The 19,098-nt window shown below is 47.1% G+C and overlaps 2 pseudogenes; one reads left to right on the forward strand and one right to left on the reverse strand.

Moving 5' to 3' along the window:
- Positions 1-5,352: 5,352 nt before the first annotated feature.
- LOC118606107 lies at positions 5,353-5,471 on the forward strand (annotated as a pseudogene).
- Positions 5,472-12,962: 7,491 nt separating this feature from the next.
- Positions 12,963-13,081, reverse strand: LOC118605628 (annotated as a pseudogene).
- Positions 13,082-19,098: the final 6,017 nt, after the last annotated feature.

The raw sequence follows: 19,098 nt of genomic DNA on the forward strand, positions 1-19,098 counted from the left end.
AATCCAACCAACAATAAATTATACTAGCTTGCATAACCTGAGGGCTGGTGCAGCTGCTCAAATAAGTCACCAGGTACCCAGACCTCTTCTATCATCCTCAGCTCATGACATTAACCCTCATGGTCACAAAATGGCTGCCGTACTTCCTGGCCTCACACCTGTGTTCTAGGCAGGAAGGAGGAAGAAGGGTAAAGCGGTCATCAGCTTTTTTTTTTTTTTCAAGAAAAAGGAAGCATTTACCAGCTTTTCCCAGAAGTCTTACTTGGCCAGCTTTGCCTACAATCACAGGTCAGTGTGATGTCACATGCTCGCCCCTGAGTTAGAAGGTAGCTATTGAAAAGGGAGTTACGGATGAAGATGAAAAGCAGTAGTGTCTGCTCTGCTGAAGAAACAGGACAATACAGCTCTCACGAGTGCACTGGGTACATGTGTGTAATGGCACTGGTGGTGGGAATCAGAAGGAAAAGGAGACACCTTTCCTGCTCCTGAAGAAAAATTGCTGAACAGGTTTATCTCACCTGAAAATGTGACAGAAGCCAGCTGGTGCACACTGAGACAAAGCCTGGGTTTCTTCACACTCGTCTCCAAATATCTAGTCAGCTCAAGGAACAGGATGATCTCATGGACACTGTCCATATGTTGTGAACCACTTACTAACTCCCAGATAAGAGGGCAATAAACATTCCGGATCAGGTAACGAACCCCCGACTCTTGGAGCAGAAATTCCATTCTGCCCAGAGAGACTGAAATGACTCCATCAGGAAGATAAGTAGCTCCCAGGGGAACAGAATTGCTCAACGGGGAACCAGAAGATGGAGAAAATCTCCTTAACCTCGCGCTGGTGTCCTGAGGGCAGGACTCTAGCCTAGGGCAAGGCCAAGCCAGGTTCTCATAGGAAGGGAGGTGGAAGTGGGCCTGGGTCAGGGGAACGAACGACTCTGGGGCAGGGTGGGGTTGCCTATCGGGGGACAACACATTAACAAAAGTGCCACCCGTTGACCGCTTTCTTTACCAGTCTGACGGTCTGGCTTTTCCATTTATCTTTTCATCTTAAGTCTGTCAACTAAATGCATCAATAAAATTCCTTCTGGAAGTGCTTGAGAAACTATACACACTCACAGAATTTATTGGTACCACTAGTGGTAGATTGCAAAAATGGCCATAACCCTTCACTGCTCCCTTACGCTTGTGGCTTGCAAGATGACTTTGCAGCCCCTCCTACCAAGAACAGCAGGCGCTTTCTCCATTTCTTGGAGTCCGGCTGCCCTGGTGACTTGCTTTGCCCAGTAGAATGCAGTGGGTATCATTTGTGCTGTTCTGAGCCCAGGCCTCAGAAGAATGTGCCTATTTCTTTCTTGGAAACTCATGTGCATGGGCCAGGCTAGCTTGCTGGCAAAGAGGGGGACAAAAGGAGTAGAGGAGCTGCCCCAGCTGAGGGCATCTTAGACCACAGAGCATGAGTAAGAAGCTGACCACAGAGCAGGAGCCAGCCAGCCTAAGCACGACGAAGTGCAGAATCCTGAGCTAAATAACTGTTGTTGTTTTAAGCCCCTAAATTTTGAATGGTTTGTTAAACCTAATACACCTACACTGGCTATGTACTTTATGGAATTGTCCTATTTCTCTTAACTATATTAGTACTTATCAGTGTGTAGAATGTGTGTTCGGGGGGAAAAAGAGGCCCCAGCCTGCCCCTCAGTTTCTGCCTGTTCTTCCATTCTGATTGAATTTCTGTGTAGTCATTTCTCCAAGGAGCTTTCAGGCTCTGACAAAAGGACCGGAATTTTCTGTGATAACCCTCTATCAGTCTCCTGTCACTTAAAGGTGTGTGGGGTTAGGGAGATGGTGCTCCCGTTGGAATCCATCCAACTTTTCATTCTGCAAACTGCTTTCCTTGGAGCTTTCTTGCTGTTTTTAAGCATCTGTAGGTTCCTACATGCCAGAGACCAAGAGGTGATCCTTTAGTGCATTTATCAGACGCTCCTAAGGCACCAAGGGAAGAGTGTAAGATACTTAATTCTTTCTATGCAGAAAGAGGTGGGGACAGATAGAAAGTGGTAGCTTAAAGCTCTTGGCAGGTTGACAAAAGCAGTGACCATGAGAAGTGCCAGCCTAGGGCAGCCTCATGCCAAGGAGGAAGGTGCAGCCTCAGGCTGATGGTGTTCCTGCCTGGCTAGCTGCTCTCAGATGTGGAAACGCTTCTTCTGGATCTTATTGTAAGAAGCGAGACACAGTTTGCTGCAGCCCCTTGGGGTAACAGACACTTACTTAAAGTCAAGGTGTCTGCCAAAAGATAATAGCTTTAAATGTAAAATTACAAATCATTATGGGTAATGTGATGCAAATTGCAACAGAAGCATTGGCAGTATTTTACTTTGATTTCAGTTTTGCGTTTCTTTTACTGTCAGCCTTGTCTAAAGTTGCTGCTAGGGAGGGACACCTTATTTACACATCATTCACACTTCAGCTATAGCACCGATATTGTCCACTCAAGGAGGACAGGAGTGGAGGTCAAGGAGATTGTGAGGAGCCCTCCCATCCACACGAACTGTGCTTATTTCTCAGAAACCCATATTTAATAACTTTTTCAATATCAATTTCTTCATTTATCCTCTGGGCAGTGCCTGGATGTGTTCAATTTCCATTGGAAATTGGGATTGGAAGTCAATTTTAATGGTTAATCCAAAGGTCATCATTCATCAAATGGTTAGCGAAGGCTTTAAAATAACCAGTTGGCTGGATTTATTTCCTTTACTGTCCATGGGCCTCTCTGCTAGAAGAGGAAATACTTGAAAGTACATTGGTCCTTAAACAGTTCAAACTCGAGTTCTGTGTTCTTTCTTCCCAAGGGAAGTAGGACAATAGAAAAGTGGCCGTTTCTCAACTGCTTCCCCTTATAACCATGGGGAGGTAAGTGTAGCTGATTTTAAGGTTTATCTCTAAGCAGCAAAATCAGAAAGAAAAAAAAAAGAAATAAGCAGCAAGAATTATGGAAATGTTAAAATACTTTTTTTCAAGTGTTTTATATCAAACTTCTTTCAAGGAAGGAGGTTCAAACTGGCTAACCCTTTGGTCACTGAGAGAAGCGCTGCCGAGTATACTCCCCGATACAGTGGGTGTCTCGGAGGGATGGCTGCTGAGAGAATATTTGATAAAGGTTTCCGGAGCCTTTAGGTTGAGAACCGTCTCCTTGTGGGTCTGTGTGGGTCTTGCTTCATCTTCCTCTTTTTCAGCTCTTCTGTGGCCACCTGTTTCCGAGGAGCTTGATGTTTGAATCACAAGGAAACCTAGAGACTGAAAATAGAGCCCATTTCCCAGAATCTCAGGTACCTAGAAGAAAGAGGGGTGGGGACTTCTTGGACATGAGCTCACATTAGCTGACAAAAATGCAGCTGTCATGGGTGCCACAGCTCTATCCAGTTCCTGGTGACAGGGAAGGAAACCAGTTTCACTGGGACATACTGCGAAGATTTTCACTGTTTTCATGACTGAACTACCACACACTGGAAACAAGGGCCAGACTCAAATGAACCTATGGCTGGGACCGCTTTCTCTACTGAAAGTTCTCGGTCACTTCCTAACTGTGGGAACTGCCTTAGATCAACAGCCCCATAACTCTCATTTTGATGTTTGTCACCGGAGAACTTGAGGTCATCTGTGAATGAGGTCTGTCAGCCCTGGCATCTGCTCCCTGAGACCACTGATTTCTGAAGCATACTGCAGATTGGTGTGAAACTTAACATTTCAAAAGAAGCTTTGTAGCGTGTCCAGATGGTCCTTAGCGTACCTGTTATACACAACCTATGAGCCAAGTGTCCTCAGCTATTATACTGTTCGCAGCACACCTGAGTCAAAACATCACCTTTCCCAGCTTCTGTGCTCAGGTTACCGACCCAAGGGAATAATAATAGCAAACATTATGTAATATTTCTCTATTGCTGTGTAATAAATCACCCGTGAACTTAGCTGCTTCAAACAACAAAAAACATTCATTATCTCACAGTCTATGTAGGTCAAAAATTCGGGAGTAACTTAGCTTGACAGTTCTGACGCAGTACTTTACGAGGTTTTAGTCAAGATCTCAGCTGAGGTTGCCGGCATCTGAAGACTTGACCGGGGCTGGAGCGTGGGTCTTCAACCCTCTAAGCCATTGCCAACCAGTACCCATCCATGGCCTGTTAGGAACTGGGTCTCACAGGAGGAGGTGAGCAGCAGGTAGCGAGTGAAGCTTCATCTGTATTAGCAGCCGCTCCCCAATGCTAGCATCACCTCCTCAGCTCCATCCCAGATCATCAGGCATTAGATTCTCATAGGAGCACCGGTCCCTGGTGCCAAAAAGGTAGGGGACCACTGGCTGGAGTCATCTTGAAACTCCTTTACTTGGCTGGCAATTTGATGTTGGCTGTTGGTAGGAGGTCTCAGCTCCTAAATTATGTGAAGGCATTACTTTGATTACAATTTAAAACTATGTATTAAACTAAGTAAATACACACTAGGAGGGCTCTAAACCCAAATTTCTCTGCCATTGTAATTTTGTCTGCACTTTCTCATGCTGCCGCTGGTCTCCTCTGGGTACATGTCTATCTTCCCCATGGAGCTGCGTGCTCCTCAATCAGGAGCCTTAGGTTATTAACATTTCCAGTGCTCTGCCACCCCACATCCCCACCCAGCTCCTCTTCCTCCACCGCTCAGGAGTTTGCCCATATGACACAGAAAGAAGGTGCTCAACACGAAGAGGATTCAGTAGAATCACTTTCTACCTGAAGTACATTCCACGGTGGGAAACACACTAACTCTGAGGGGAATCTCAACCCATGTTCAACCAGGGTGAGCAGAAACGTGGATCTCAATTGCTCTGATCTGATCCCCGCAAAGTGGACCGATAGCATCTGGGGTGTGGAGAGGGTGAATGGCAGGGAATAAAGGAACAGGAGCAGAGGCCCCAATAATTTCTTTTCTAAGCAGACCAGGGCCTCACTCTACCCAGAATCCCGGGCAGTGTGATTGTGTTTAAAGGTGGCTGGCCACCCTCAAACATGGTCCTGAGGGCCGACCTGGGGCTCATCATGATGGAGACATCAACTCCTGGCAGAGCTGCAGGAGGCACAGAGTGAAACAAACCCTACTTGTTTAAAAAGAAAAAGTGTATTCTCTCCCACTCAGACTACTCCCTGTTGGTTTATCTCTGCACAGGCGATGGCAGGAAGGGGAGAAAAAAGAGAAAGAGGATGGAGGGGCATTTCCCCTCACGGACTGGGTTGCCAAAACCAGCTGCTCTAAGATTGCTCTTTTCTGTGGGTCTTCCAGACAGTATGGCCCTGCTACTTGAAGGTACTTAAAGTATGCGGTTTAGTCTACGGCCATGCCGCCCTGAACAAGCCCAGTCCTGTCTGATCTTAGAAGCTAAGCAGGGTCGGGCCTGGTTAGTACTTAGATGGGAGACCACCTAGGAAGACCAGGTGCTTTAGGTGTAAAAAATAAAAAAACAAAAATAAAATAAGGGATTGTAAACTGACAGGTTCCTTGCAGTCTGTGAAGTCAACCAAGGGGTGCCTCGCCTAAAAAAAAAAAGTACGTGGTTTAAGTACTTTCGCATGTGGCATTCCCACTCAAGAATGTACTCCCTCGCTGTTTTCCATATCTCTGCTGCTGCTCACCGCTCTCTCCAGGCAGAACACCTCCTCTCTGCACCCCACTTTGGCCATGCCGGTTTGTCTTTCAAGGCCTGAGTAGGTCAGGCCTCCTGTGGTTGCCCAGGAAAGAAACCCACCTCACATTAGCTTAAACTGGAAAAGGAACATGTGGACACAGAGTTGCCATATGACCTAGAAATTCCACTCCTAGGTATATACCCCAAAGAATTGAAAACAGGTATTCAACAAATACTTATATAGGAATATTCATAGCACCATTATTCATAATAGCCAAAAGGTAGAAGCAACTCATATGTCCATGAGAACAGACAAAATGTGGTAGTTATATCCATATAGTAGAATATTATTCAGCCCTGAAAAGGAATGAAGTACTTAAACATTCTACGATATACATAAACCTTGAAAACATCATTCTAAGTGAAAGAAAGCAGACACAGAAGGCCACATATTATATGATTCCATTTACATGAAACTTTCAGAACAGCTAAAGCCATAGAGACAGAAAACAGACTAGTGGTTGCCAGGGGTTCAGAGAAACGGAGGAATAGGAAGTGATTGCTTGTTGGGTGCAGGGTTCCTTTTGGGGTGATAAAATGTCTTGGAGCTGGATAGAGGCAATGGTTGCACAACACTGTACTCAGTGCTGCTGAACTGCACACTTTAAAATATTCAGTGGCTAATTTTAGGTCATATGAAATTTAGTAAAAAACGAAACAACCCAATGCTTAAAAAGTAAAATTTAATAACAATTTGGTGAGGAGTGGGGGAGAGAAAAGGAACATATGGGCTCATATAAACGAAAAGTCCAGGATAGGACCTGCTGGCTCCAGATGTGGCTGGATCCTGGGGCTCAGTGATGCTATCAAGGTTTTTTCCTCCATCTCCCAGCTCAGCGTCATCTCAGCAGTTCTCACATGATGGGAGGAGAGGGTTACTGCCAGTTCTGGTGTCACATGATGCTTAGCAGGCTAGAGAGACTTCTTTCCGGGTTGGTCATGTGTCTTTCCTTGGACCAATCATCCCAACTAAGACATGGAGACCTCTGACGGATCTGGATCCAGTAATGTGGTCACCCCTGCAGCCATCCGAGGATGGAAGTGGGGGCGAAGGTGTCCATGCAAAGCTCATGGGCCGAAAGGGTTACCATGGAACGAGGAAAGGGTGATTCGCTAAAGGAAAGGCTGCTGGGTAGCAAAGCTAAGTAATGGTCCATAGAGCTTTCAATGGGCTTTTTTAACATCTTCCCTGGAAGACTCTCCCCTCTCCCCCCACCGTATGCCAAGGCTCAGCTGCTTCCCAAAGCAGCTCTGCCCACAGGGCCCACTGAGACTTCCCTTGCCAGTACTACTACATTCAAGAGCAGAATCCAGCCCTGAGGTTGGCTGTGTTAACTTGTTCAGTCTTTTCAGAGAGCATCTTGGCACTGTGCGCAAAATTTTGAATGCTCTTATCTTTTGACCCTGTAGTGAGGCTTTTAGGGATATACCCTAAGGACACATTCAGCAAGAATGCAGAGAGTACACACAAAGAGGATAGCCTCTGGGTAATTGTTGACAATGGTGAACATGGAATAACATAGAGATCCTCAAGGAGGGAGGAGTCAAATAAATTATGGTGAAGATGAACCGTGAACTGCCATGCAGCTGTTTAAAAGGATAATACATATCTGCATTAATTGACTTGACCATGAAATTAAATTTTAAAAAAGATATGAAAAGGAAATATAGTGTGACCCCATATTTAAAAAAACATAACCCTAGTAAATGAGAGGGGAGATCATGGGGTTCAGTCTCTATATAGACGTAATGTATAGATTAATGGCCAAAGTTAACACAAAGTAAATTCTATTATTTAATCACATCTCCGGAAGAACATTAAAAGGGCTCCAAGTCATAAGCATATCAGCCTATCGCAGAAGTCCATTCCTCCAAGCCCAGTTCTCTATGCCCTGCAGCAGCTCACCTCGAATGTATTACAATCTGAACACACTACTGAATTCCAGTCCATGAGGCTTTTCCCTACTCTGGACATCTTCCTCTTCCCACTGCATTCCTTTATTATGTAGATCTACTTAGCTCTCCTCAGCAAGTGTTAATTCTTCCTCTCTCTAGAAGAGAGAAGTGAGGGAAAACTGAACAGGCAAGCTCCAGATTTTCTTCAGTGGGCAGGGGGAGAGAGAAGGTTAAGACCACTCTTTCATTAACGATTTTAACTCGTGTAAAAACATATGTCTGCATGCATAGAAAATAGTACCTGGAAAAATATACAAAAGTCACATCAGGGCTATCATTGGGTGGTGGGATTATAGGTGATTTTTTTTTTGTTCCCTCCTTTACACCATTTGTCTGAATTTCTTTTTATAGAGCATGTTCTACTTTTATATTCAGAGAGCTTAAAAAAAAAAAAGCCTTCATACTGTGGCATATTTCTTTTTATTCTTTCCCCACCCAAAGATCCAGCGAAAGATAAAGAGACTTGAGACACTGAATCCATCCTCAACACAGAATAATTTCTTTTTCTCTTTAATTTTAGAACTTTAAAAAGTAACCCCCTTCACACTTAATAAATATGAATAAAAGAAAAGTCCTTAGTAAGTTTATAAGTTTTACCCATAACATGCTATCATGCAGATTCGTTTAAAATAAAGTGGGCTGACCCTTCAGCGTTAAGGACTGAGCTTGTTCTGCGGGCCAAGGTCAGTGCCTTCACAGCCTGGGGCTGGGGGGAGGGGCGCTGCCCTCCCTGAGCAGCTGCCCTGACAAACTTCCCTTTTTCAAATGGAAGGCAACCCATGCTGCTTGGCCACTGGGTTTTGACAACTCCCCACTGCCACGTTGGAGTTTCCATAGCCCCTCGATGAGCCTCCAGCGGGTCTGAGTGCCCCTGGCCTTGTGCGAGGCCAAGCGGGAACTCCTGCCTCTGCAGAGCTGCTGTATGAAAGCCCTGGAGTCTGAGCAGGGTAAAAATTACTGCTGCCTGCTTTCCTCTTCCTGCTGGGTCCCTCCCGGCCTCCTCCGCCACTTCCCCTGGGTCCCCTCTGGCCAGCTCTGTTTCTGTGTTTGGGCCAGGCAGGGAAAAAAGCATTTGGCTCAGCTCCTTGTTTGTCAAGAATCCAACATTACCAGGGGTCTTGCCCGGTTTCAAGTATTTCCCGGTGCCTTTCGTTGCTCTGTAGTCAAGTTTCTAGCCAGGATTTCTTGGCTCTGGGAAAGATTGAGTGCCTGTCTGAACCTTCTAGGCCTGTGTTTCATTTGCAGCCGCCTGGCTCTGACTGGGTGACAGTCCCAGCCCTCCCTGATCAGCCCAACCCTTTCTGCTTGGCCAGCAGAGCAGGCCCTTTGTGTTGTCCTGGTGCATCAGAGGAAAGAGGCTGCTAATGTCCATCCCAGCCCTGTGGACTGGGTTTACCACAGCCCCAGCACACTCTCAAGGGTGGCACTGCCTTCCAAGAGCCAGCAGTTCCTGTCTGCTTGCAAAGGCAAGAATGCCAATCCGAAGGGAGCGGCCCCTAACTCTTTCTAAGTCAGACTGGGACCTGTTCAGCACCTGGCGCTTTCCTGCTAGAAATTTCCAGCTGTTCTGATCTTTCACACAGGGCTTGGCAAGGCTGAAAAGGTCTGCAAGCAAATGAATTCAGGAAGCCTGCAGAACATCAGGCCTGAGCTGGTGGGTGCCTCTCCCTCTCCCTGCATAAGGACTCCCTCTGCACTCCCAGTAACTTCCAGCTTTTGGATTCATTTGGGGCAGAGGCCCTGAGGGGGCTGCCTGGCCCTGGAGTCCAAACTCCCAGAAACAAAGAACAGTTTACTGGTGTGATATTGTGCCCCAGGCAAGGTGCTCCAGGGTTGCCAGCTCAGTGCAGAGAAAGGGGTGAGCCGTGGCTCCCAGCAGCCAACCTGGGAGCCTGTTCAGGACATGGACCCGGAAGCAAAGAACTGGGTGGGCCGCTTAGTGCTCATGCCTTTCCACTGTGGAGGTGTGGGGAAGCTGTAAATGTTAAAATAATGCTTCCTGGACAAAGACTTCCTTGCTTCCTCTTCTTTAAGACTATAAGGTATTTCCTGAGCTCTCATTTGCTTTTCTTTTAGGAACCATGATCAAAGTTATGGATACACACATGAGTATTTGTAGCCTGAGTGCTGTTGTAATCACTGGAGAAGGGAAAAGGCATTGTTGGTGGGGTTTCCTTCTTTACACTTCTGACACTCTAGAAAGTTATGCAGATAAAATAGGTGGTTGGAAAGGTGCCCTTCCTGCTCCATCCTGCCAGCCCAACACATATTTCCAGCTCTTTCCCCTAGGATTGCTAAACCCCAGCAGCTGACTTCAGCCTTGGGAGTGAGGAGCTGCAGGAAATGTGTTACTGGGGGTGTTAAGGAAAGCTATGTTAGGCTCTTCCTTTGAACCCAGGGAATTCCCTGGATGGTGGGTGGGACCCAGGATGGGGGGTAGGAGGAGCTAGAGATCCCCTCTGCTGCAAGGTCAGGTGGTGAAAGGTCACAGTGACTTCAGTTCGCCAGGTCCTCTGGCTAAAGCAGTTGGATTTTCACACCCTTCACCGGGTTGGGTCCTCACTTAGACGTGGATAAGTACGAGCCTCAACTGCAGATGAGGAAGCTAAGGTTCAGAGATTCCCTGACTGCCCAAGGTCTCTCAGGTAGTAAAAAGTCGAAGCAGGGACATAGAACCCAAGAGTCCTGATTCCTGGACTGGGAGGACCCCTGGCTTGGCTTTCTGGGTGCCATAGCCTGTGCCGATTGCCTGGGTCCCCTGGCCTAACGATTTTGCCTCTGGGGCTTGAGGCGGAGTGCGGGATGCGTCTGGGCCCGGCGGGGGCTTGGTTGGGTACGGCAATTAGAGGTTGAGCCTGAGTGGCAGAACTGCAGGCCTTTGCCTCTGAGTGCCCCAGCTCCAGTACTGCGGGGGCGGCGCCAGCAGGGCCCCGCGGCTCCTGGTGGCTCTGGCCACAGCCATTGGCCACTTGGAGCCCAGAGTAGGGAGGGGGAGCGGGCCAAGGCGTCGGGTTACTCGGAATGAGCTCTGTGGCAGCGGGGGAGGGGCGGGCACGCAGCAGCTGGCAGGGATGGAGGTGGGGGTGGGGTGGAGCAGGGGCCTCAGAGAGAAGTTCCCCCCCACCCTGCTCCACCCCCAGGACAGCCCCATTACCGCGTCTGTATCCAACTCAATCTACAAACATTGGTGAATCGTCCATGTTGTGTCAGGTGCAGTGCTGGATTTGAGCTGGTGCAAAATAAGCATAGCTAGGGTTCTGCCCAAACTTGCGTTTATTTGAGGAAATAAGAAATCAACAGGCTGAAGACACAAGGAAGTAGATGATATGGGTAACCAAAGTTATAGAGGTTCCTGGAAAGGAAGGCTATCCCCTCCCTACCCCCTTTCCTGGTAATCCGAGATTCTACAAAGGGGCCAGGTGTGGCCACCATGAAACTCCCTGGGGCCCCCAATGGCCACGAAGAGCAATCCCATCATGCCCACTCACCTCAGCCACCTCCCCTAGCAAACCTCTTCTTCCACCCCTACCTACCCTCCCAAGCCCTATGTACCTCTACTCTCAATCTCTTGCAAGACTAGGACCCTCACTTCCTGGAGCCTGTTTGTCCCCTGAGGACACTGCTGTCCCCATAGTCCTCTTCAATAAGAGACTCTTTCTCCCTCAGGTCATGAACCTGAGGGCCTGAGGACATCCTCAGTCACCACTAAATCTTTTAATATGTTTCTTCTACCTCCCAAAACCCCAGCTTTCTTGGAAAGTTTACCACTGCTAGTTAGTGTCACCTTATCATCCTCCTGGTCACTTTTTCTTTCCCTTGATGATTTTAGAACTGGGCTCTTACTCCTCCACTGTCATTATTTTTGTGATTTCAGCATCAATGCTGATGACCCACCCAACACCTGACCCCTAAGTCCCTTGACTGGTTTAGCCCTAGCAATATATTTCTCCTGCCCCACCTTAACTTCCTGTTGGCACCCTGTACAGAACCACTAATGTTCACATGGTCTCTAAAATCTCAGATTCAAAGATCCTGCCACCTGCCAGCCCTCCAGCTCATTCACTCCAGTCCTTCCACTCTACCAGTTCTCTCACCTGAGATCTCCAAGCCGTCACTCTACTGTTTTTTTTTTTTCCCACTATTTATCTCCCCTCAAGTCTTCACTTCTCAGCCAGCAGAGATTTCCTGATCCAGTGTGCGAAATCTCCCTTGCAAACACTTAACTTTCTTACACTGGTGTCTCTCCATTGTATTCACCTGGCACAAACCCAGCTGTGGTTAAATCAAACCGTTTGCTTCACACTTGCAAAGAGGCAGTTGAACATCGCTGAAGAAAATTACCCAGCTCCCCTGGATGAACTCACTTCAAATTTATGGCCAGAAATTTCAAATGGGCATTTGAACTGCAGGACAGTCTTCCTACAGTTTCTTAGAACATTCCTCTCCCTCTACACAGTGCAACAATTTCATACTTTCTCCTCTCTTTGAATATTTTCAACACCCCTTCCTCTTTCACTCTCAGTTTGACCTCAGATTGTCCTTCGTAGAGAAAATAGGTACAATCAGACCGACTGCCTGATCTTCCCACCACCAAAGCCACCAGCATGCCTGCAGCTCTGCATTCTCTCTGCCCATCTGTGGCCAACCCCTCCATCTGTGCCTGGGCCCCTTCCCCTTTCACCAGCACAAGTATTCCCTTTCTTTCATGCATCATCAATTTCTCCCTCTCTACTAGATCCTTCCCATTGAAGTAAAACAGGACCTAATTCCCGAAATGTAAAAGATATTAGCCTTAGCCTCACATCTTCTTCAGGCTACTGTACTATTTTTTTCTGCTCCTCTTCAGAGCAACTGTTCCTGAGAGTTGTCTGACACTCTTCTTCTTTACCTCCCATTCTCACCTCCACCCATTCCAATTGGGCTTGTATCTTTACCATTCTGTTCTAAATGCTCTTACCAAGAATGACCTATACCTTGACTAGATTAGTGGCCGGTTCATGGTCCCTGTCTCATCTGGCCTCCAGTGCCATTGAACATGTTTGATCACTCTGTGGTAGACTGAATTGTCTCCATATCTCTTTCTTTCTCCCACTAGAAATGGAGTATATTTTCTTGCCCCTTGACTTTGGGCTTGGGCGAGCGACCCATTTTGGCTAATGGAATGTAGAAAGAAGTAACATGGTGCCAGTTCTCTTGTTTTATTATTTTTTTATTTTTTAGGTGAGGCAACCCTTGGTTGATCTTACCTATTGCAAAGACCTTACCAGCTTACAATCTCTTATTTTTATATTTTTTACGCCTACATCACCTGGTCTTCCTAGGTGATCTCCCATCCAAATACTAACCAGGCCTGACTCTGCTTAGTTTCTGAGATCAGACGGAATTGGGCTTGTTCAGGGTAGCATGGCTGTAGACTAACATGGTGCCAGTTCTAAGCCTAGGTTTTAGGAGAGATTTTATGTTTCTACCTGCCTACTTGTGCCAGTGTTATCACTATGGGGAAAAGCAAACAAAAACAAAAACAACAACAAAAAACTGCCCTTATTAGTGCAAGGATGATGAGGAACCTGTACATAGAGCAGACTCAGACCCAAGTGCAGCTTGGAGCTGCCTTGCCAAGGTCAGCCACATCTAGATGAACTTCAGCTGACCTAAAGATGTGTGAGTAAAATATTACTATTATAGGCCATTGAATTTTTTGTGGTTGGTTGTTATGCAGCAATAGCAAACCAATACATCCTCTTTGAAATACTTTCTCAGCTCAGTTTCCTCTGTCTTCACAGATTGTCCTTCTCAGTATTCTGTGCTGGCTTTTCCTCTACCAGATATCTAAATGTTGGAGTGGCTTCGGTCTCAGTGCTCTCTCTCATATCTTTACTCTTTCCCTAGCTGGAATTACCCAGGCCACAGCTTTGAATACCATCTACATGCTGGTTCTCGAATTCAAGTCTGAAGGTGAGACACCCCTGGATCCAGACTCAAACCTGTCCACACACATTCGTCTGACGTCTGATAGGTCTTAACATGGCCAAACAGAACTACTAGTCTACCTCTTCCCCCTCAACATGGGCATCCCATCCACCCAGTTAGCCTAAAAATGGAGGTGTCATCCTCCACTCTTCTCTTCTGCCACAGGTCAGATCATCTGTAAGTCCTGTCCACTATACCTCCAACATTGGTCCAGAAACTGGCACCACATCTCATCTCCTCCATGGCCCTAACTTGGTTTTTATTTCCTTTTGCCAGGACTTCTGAAACCACATCTTAACTGTTCTCAGCTCCCAGCCCATGCTCTGTGGAGCACCCAGAGTGATACTTCTAGATGGTAAATGAAATCTCTTCACTACCAGCTTAAAACTCTCCAAAGATTTCCTATTGCAACTAAGGTAAAATCTGTACTCCTTACCTTGGCCCATAAGAACTTTATGATCTACTCCCTGCCTATGTCCTCAGAGCCCCTCTAATGTGTTCACATGGCTCCAGCAACAATGGCCTTCACGATGTCACTTGAACAAAAGAAGCACATTTCTGGCTCAGGGCTTTGCATTTACTATCCCTTCTGCTTAGAGCACTCATCCTCTGATCTTCACAGGGTGGGCTCCTTCTCATCCATAGGTCTCAACCATCACCTCTTCAAAGAGGACTTCCCCATCTAAATAAAACACCTTTAGCCTCTCTCATGCCCTTTCAGACATCCCTACTCTATCACATTTAGTTTCTTTGTACTACTTAGCAACATATAAAAATATTTGACTTTGTGTCTACTCTGTTCCCTCCCATTAAAACCTAAAATCCTTAAGAGCAAGTATTTGTCTTGGACTCCCATGTATTCCCAGAACATTCCTTGTGCATAGTGGGTTCTCAGTAAATGCATGTTAGCTGATTGACTGATGCCAGAACCGAATGGAGAAGGGATGTGACTGGCTAGATTATGAAGATGTGGAAAGTGCCCCAGGAAGGCAACTGCAAAGCTAGAGAGAGGGAGGCTGGAGAATTCAAGGTATGTCCAAAGGACTATGAGAGGCCAGGCTGGCTACAAAAGAGAATGCATTTGGCAGTGGGAAGGGTAAGTCTGCACCATTGGAGGGCTTGAAAAATCTATGTGGTGGGCTTGATGGCTGTCGCTCCAAGTCCTCTGAATAAGTGGGTGCTCTGACAACTGTGAATCAAGGACATGATATCTTCTAAGCAAAGGTTTTAGATGATTAATATGGTTAAAGGATATATATTTCTGAATGTCCTTAACTAAGTACTGTCCTGTGAGAGCAGAGAATTTCAGAAGACAAAGACATCTAGAAGAATCTGGGAGCCCAGGGGAGCCAAGGATTTGTCCCCTTGGATTCTAGATGCAAGAAAAACCCATTACCCAACCTTTTAGGGCTAATATTGAGTTCCCAGTTTTGGAAGGTCTCCCTGGGTAATTATGGGTTTGCTGAGCACACAGCAGGCACTCACAACATGAGTTAATGAGCTGGTGTATCTTGGGCTCCTTTACACCCTCCCCCAGCGCCCGCGCGCGCGCGCGCGCACACACACACACACACACACACACACACACACACGACTAAATTGCTTTTCTTCACCCAATGACTGAACACAGCTTCATCAGACCCCCACCCCACTGATACACCCTGGACCCAGCTACTTGCCTTCCCAGCCCCCTCCACCCAATTCCATTGTCAGAGCTGAACAAAGGCCCAAGGCATCCTGGGTTAAAGGATTTTAACTCTGCCAGTCCCAGGAGGTTCCAACAAGAAGCAGCTTCCTGCAGGAGAAAAGTGACTGAGAAATCTCCCCAGGGGACAGAGGATTTTTTTTTTTTTTTTCTAGTCTGAAAAACAGAACCTAGCTGCCAATCAGACACTCCCCGCCCCCCCCCCGAGCCCCACCCAGCCCCCACTCCAGAGATTAGAAGAGACCTCCCCACAGTCAAAGTGGGCTTTAGGTCTTTTTGTTGATTACTTCGATTTGTGAGTGTCAGGCTATTTAGATTTCACGCAAGCCCGAGGAAACGTCCCCACTGCTCCCATCGAACCGGACTCCACATTCCTCTCCTCATCCTCCTTCCCTCTACCTTCCTCCTTCCCCCTTTGCCGCGCACTGCTGCCCCAGAGCTCCCCGACTGTCTTCCATCCGCGTGGCGTGGCGCTCGGAACCCCGCCCCGCGCCCCTGCTCACTAGGCGCCGCACACCGCCAGGGCCGCGGCGGCAAGTCGGGGCTCAACCGCCAGCTCTGGGCCGGTCGAGCCGTTCGGCGCCGCACGGTCCCCCTCGGTCGCCAGCTCGCGAACCGGGCTGGCTGGAAACGATGTTGTCTCCTGGAGAGGAAAGCCCGAGAGCTTGCAGGCCCTTTGCTAGAACATTCCCAGGCGCTTGGGTTTTGCGTGTTTGTTCCAGTGTGCCTCTGCGCTAACCCGAGTGTAGGAAGTTGCATGTGGGAACCCTTGCTGGCTGCTCTGCCCTAGCCCCAGTGGTTTCTGGAACAAAACTGAATTTGGCGTCAACTCCCTATTGCCCACCCTAGAACTAAAACTTAGCGTGCTTTATTTTTTATTTTTTTAAAGTTTTTCACGTAGAAGAGATACCGGGTAAATTAGAAACGTGTTTGGGAAAGGAGTGAGCAGTAAACGCTGGCATTTAAACATCACGAAAATGCCCAGGCCAGGCCACACACCCAGGCTGCGCTGCGCTCTCGGTGACAGCGCAGCGCCCTCTGGCGGCCCAAGGGGTTGGCGGTCCCCCGCCCCACGCTCTAGAGCCTGGAAGAGAGCCGGTCCCTCAAGTCTGAGAAGCACTGGGACAAACTTTGGAGGAAGGGAATTAAAGGTGTTTGATGCCAAGGTCCTGAAAAATGTTTTTTGACTTTTCGTGACTGGCGCCGAGGCCAAGAGTCCGGGGGGAAGGGGCGACATAAAAACTCTTGTTCCACTCTCAATGGCTGCCAGAAATTCTACCAAAACAGTATCATCTTTTTACCAGCAGGCTTTGAGTCTTCTTAAAATTCAAGTGCCTCAAAGAAGGGTAACCCTTTAAAACAAAAACAGATGGCAGACTATGTCAAAAAATTACCAATGTCATCACCAAAAAGACATGATGATACCATAACATGTACATTTTATATGGTGATGATGGTGATGATGTTTAAATAATTATCATCCAATACACCCCCTCCCATTTTTAATTACTAGATTATCCCTTTATACTCTAAACAGCAGTGATATTTAGGCTGCCCTACCTCCATTGGCTACTCCCTTCGTTTCAGTCGGCCACAAGTTTTCTTGTCCTTTGTACATCCTAAACGCTTCTCTCCTTTTCCACTTCTTATTCTTGCAGCGGCTACTTGAGTTTAGGCTCACACAGCTTATTGTCTGGATCACCGCTACCCCACTGAGTGTAGCTTGGGCCTTTCTGTGGCACACAGGATCCCAGAAAGCGGGGGTTCTCAAGTCCTCTCTCTCTGCTCAACATGCAGCACCACTGTATCTGCCAAGTAGTAGCCACCTTGTGCTGGGCAGGGGACTCTCTTCCCAAAGTCAGCAGAGTAATCCCCCTTTTACCTTCTTCTCTATCTGGACTTCTTCTCCAGAAAAATACTGCCATTTCTCTATCTGGTGGAAGCCAGTAGAAGTGGGGGTGCTGGATTTCTGAGGAACCCAGGCAGTTTCTTCCCCAGCCCCTGGCATTTTCCTCTGAATTTCTCTTGGGTTTTCTACTTATCCATACTGTCCAATTTCATATCTTCCTTCTCTTTGAGGTATTTCCTGCTGTATTTATTGCTACATAACAAGCCATACAATGACTTACAACAATAAACATGTATTTATTTGCTTGTGTCTCCGTGGGCCAGCTGGACAGTGTCTGGTCTGGCTCTGCTGGGCTCTCTATGTGTCTGTGGTGAGCTGGCAGGTCGCTGGATGGTTTAGGATGGTCTCACTCACACATCTGGTGGTAAGCAGACTGTCAGCTGGGGTGAAAGGGGGACTGGGACACGTGCCTCTCATCCAACAGGCTACTTTACCCCAGGCTTCTGCCTGGGGCAGAAGAATTTCAAAGACGGGAGAGGGGAGAGCAGGAGCCACAAGGCTTCCTGAGGCCTAGGCTTGGAACTGCCACACCCTCACTTCCACCACATTCTCTTGATGGAAGCAAGTCACAGGTCCAGGCCAAACTCAAGTTGTGGGGGAATAGACTTCAAATCCAGACAGAAGGAACTACAAATGATCGTAGCCATTTTGCAATCCACCGCACTTGCCCTCTTCTTTCTTAGGGTGCAATACCAACAAAGTAAATACCCTTTAAGATATCCCATCCGTTATACACACCTAAGACAGGCTGCCTTGCACAGTGCTGAAGCATACAAGCCTAGAGACAAGCCTAGCAGTCGACTTGACTCCACATTTATGAGACATGTGACCTAGGAAAGTTATCTTGCTTTTCTGGGCCTTGGTTTCCTAACCTGTACAAGTGTGAGTTGTCATAAATATTAAAAAGTTAATCCATATTAAGTACTTCGGTGACGTCTGGCACAACATAAGTGCCTGACAAATGTCAGCTATTATGCCATGAGGTGACGGCTGGCTGCCCACCATTGATTGCCGAGACCACCAGCACCATCTCCCATAGCTGCTCCAAAGCCCCATCCTACCATCTACAGCCCCAAGCTGCCAGATCTTCTGGTGGCACCTAGTGTTTACAGTGTCCCTGAGATTGTCCTGTCAGTTTTTTACCAGCTCTTTCACTGAAGCCATCTCTCTAAGGCTGGGACAGGTTAGCTGTTACAAAAAGAACTCTGAAGTTAGTTAGACAGACCTGAGCTCTGCTTCTAGCTCTTCTTCTTGAGGGATTTAGACAAGCTAATTCATCTCTTTGAGTTTCAGTTTCCTTATCTATAAAATAGGAATGATAGCAGTGCCTCCCACAGAGCATAGAAAGCATAAGGTAAAGACTTAAGAGCCTGTGTTTTAAAATGCTAGCGTTCACTGAACACAGAACCCATGTTGTCCCTGAACTTGCTCCTGCCATGGGAGCTGAGAAATTGCCATGAATGAATACATTTGCCCAAAAATACCCTTAGTCACTCAGAGCCCTCCCATCCTCATTCCACCAAGCTGGGTCAGGATCCTGGGGAATAAGCTGAGTTCTTCCTGCTGTTGTTGGTTTAATGTTTGGTTCCACCACTCTAATTCCAGAGGCTTGGACCTATGTTTCATTTGCAAACTAGTATCTCTAATACTTAGCTTACGACTTAGCATGGTAGGTGCTCTATACATGTTTGATGAAAGAAAAATGAATGAGGATATAAGAAAGGAAAGACTTTCTCTCTACTCTCCTAGGGTTGATAGCTGAGTCTATGAAACAAAATGACTCCAGGCAGATTAATAGGAGAAAAGATATACAGATTTATTGCTTTTTAATATTATGTGCATGAGGAC

The sequence above is a fragment of the Rousettus aegyptiacus genome, unplaced genomic scaffold (genome assembly GCF_014176215.1).
Source record: "Rousettus aegyptiacus isolate mRouAeg1 unplaced genomic scaffold, mRouAeg1.p scaffold_m13_p_7, whole genome shotgun sequence".
NCBI classification, from domain to species: Eukaryota; Metazoa; Chordata; class Mammalia; order Chiroptera; family Pteropodidae; genus Rousettus; species Rousettus aegyptiacus.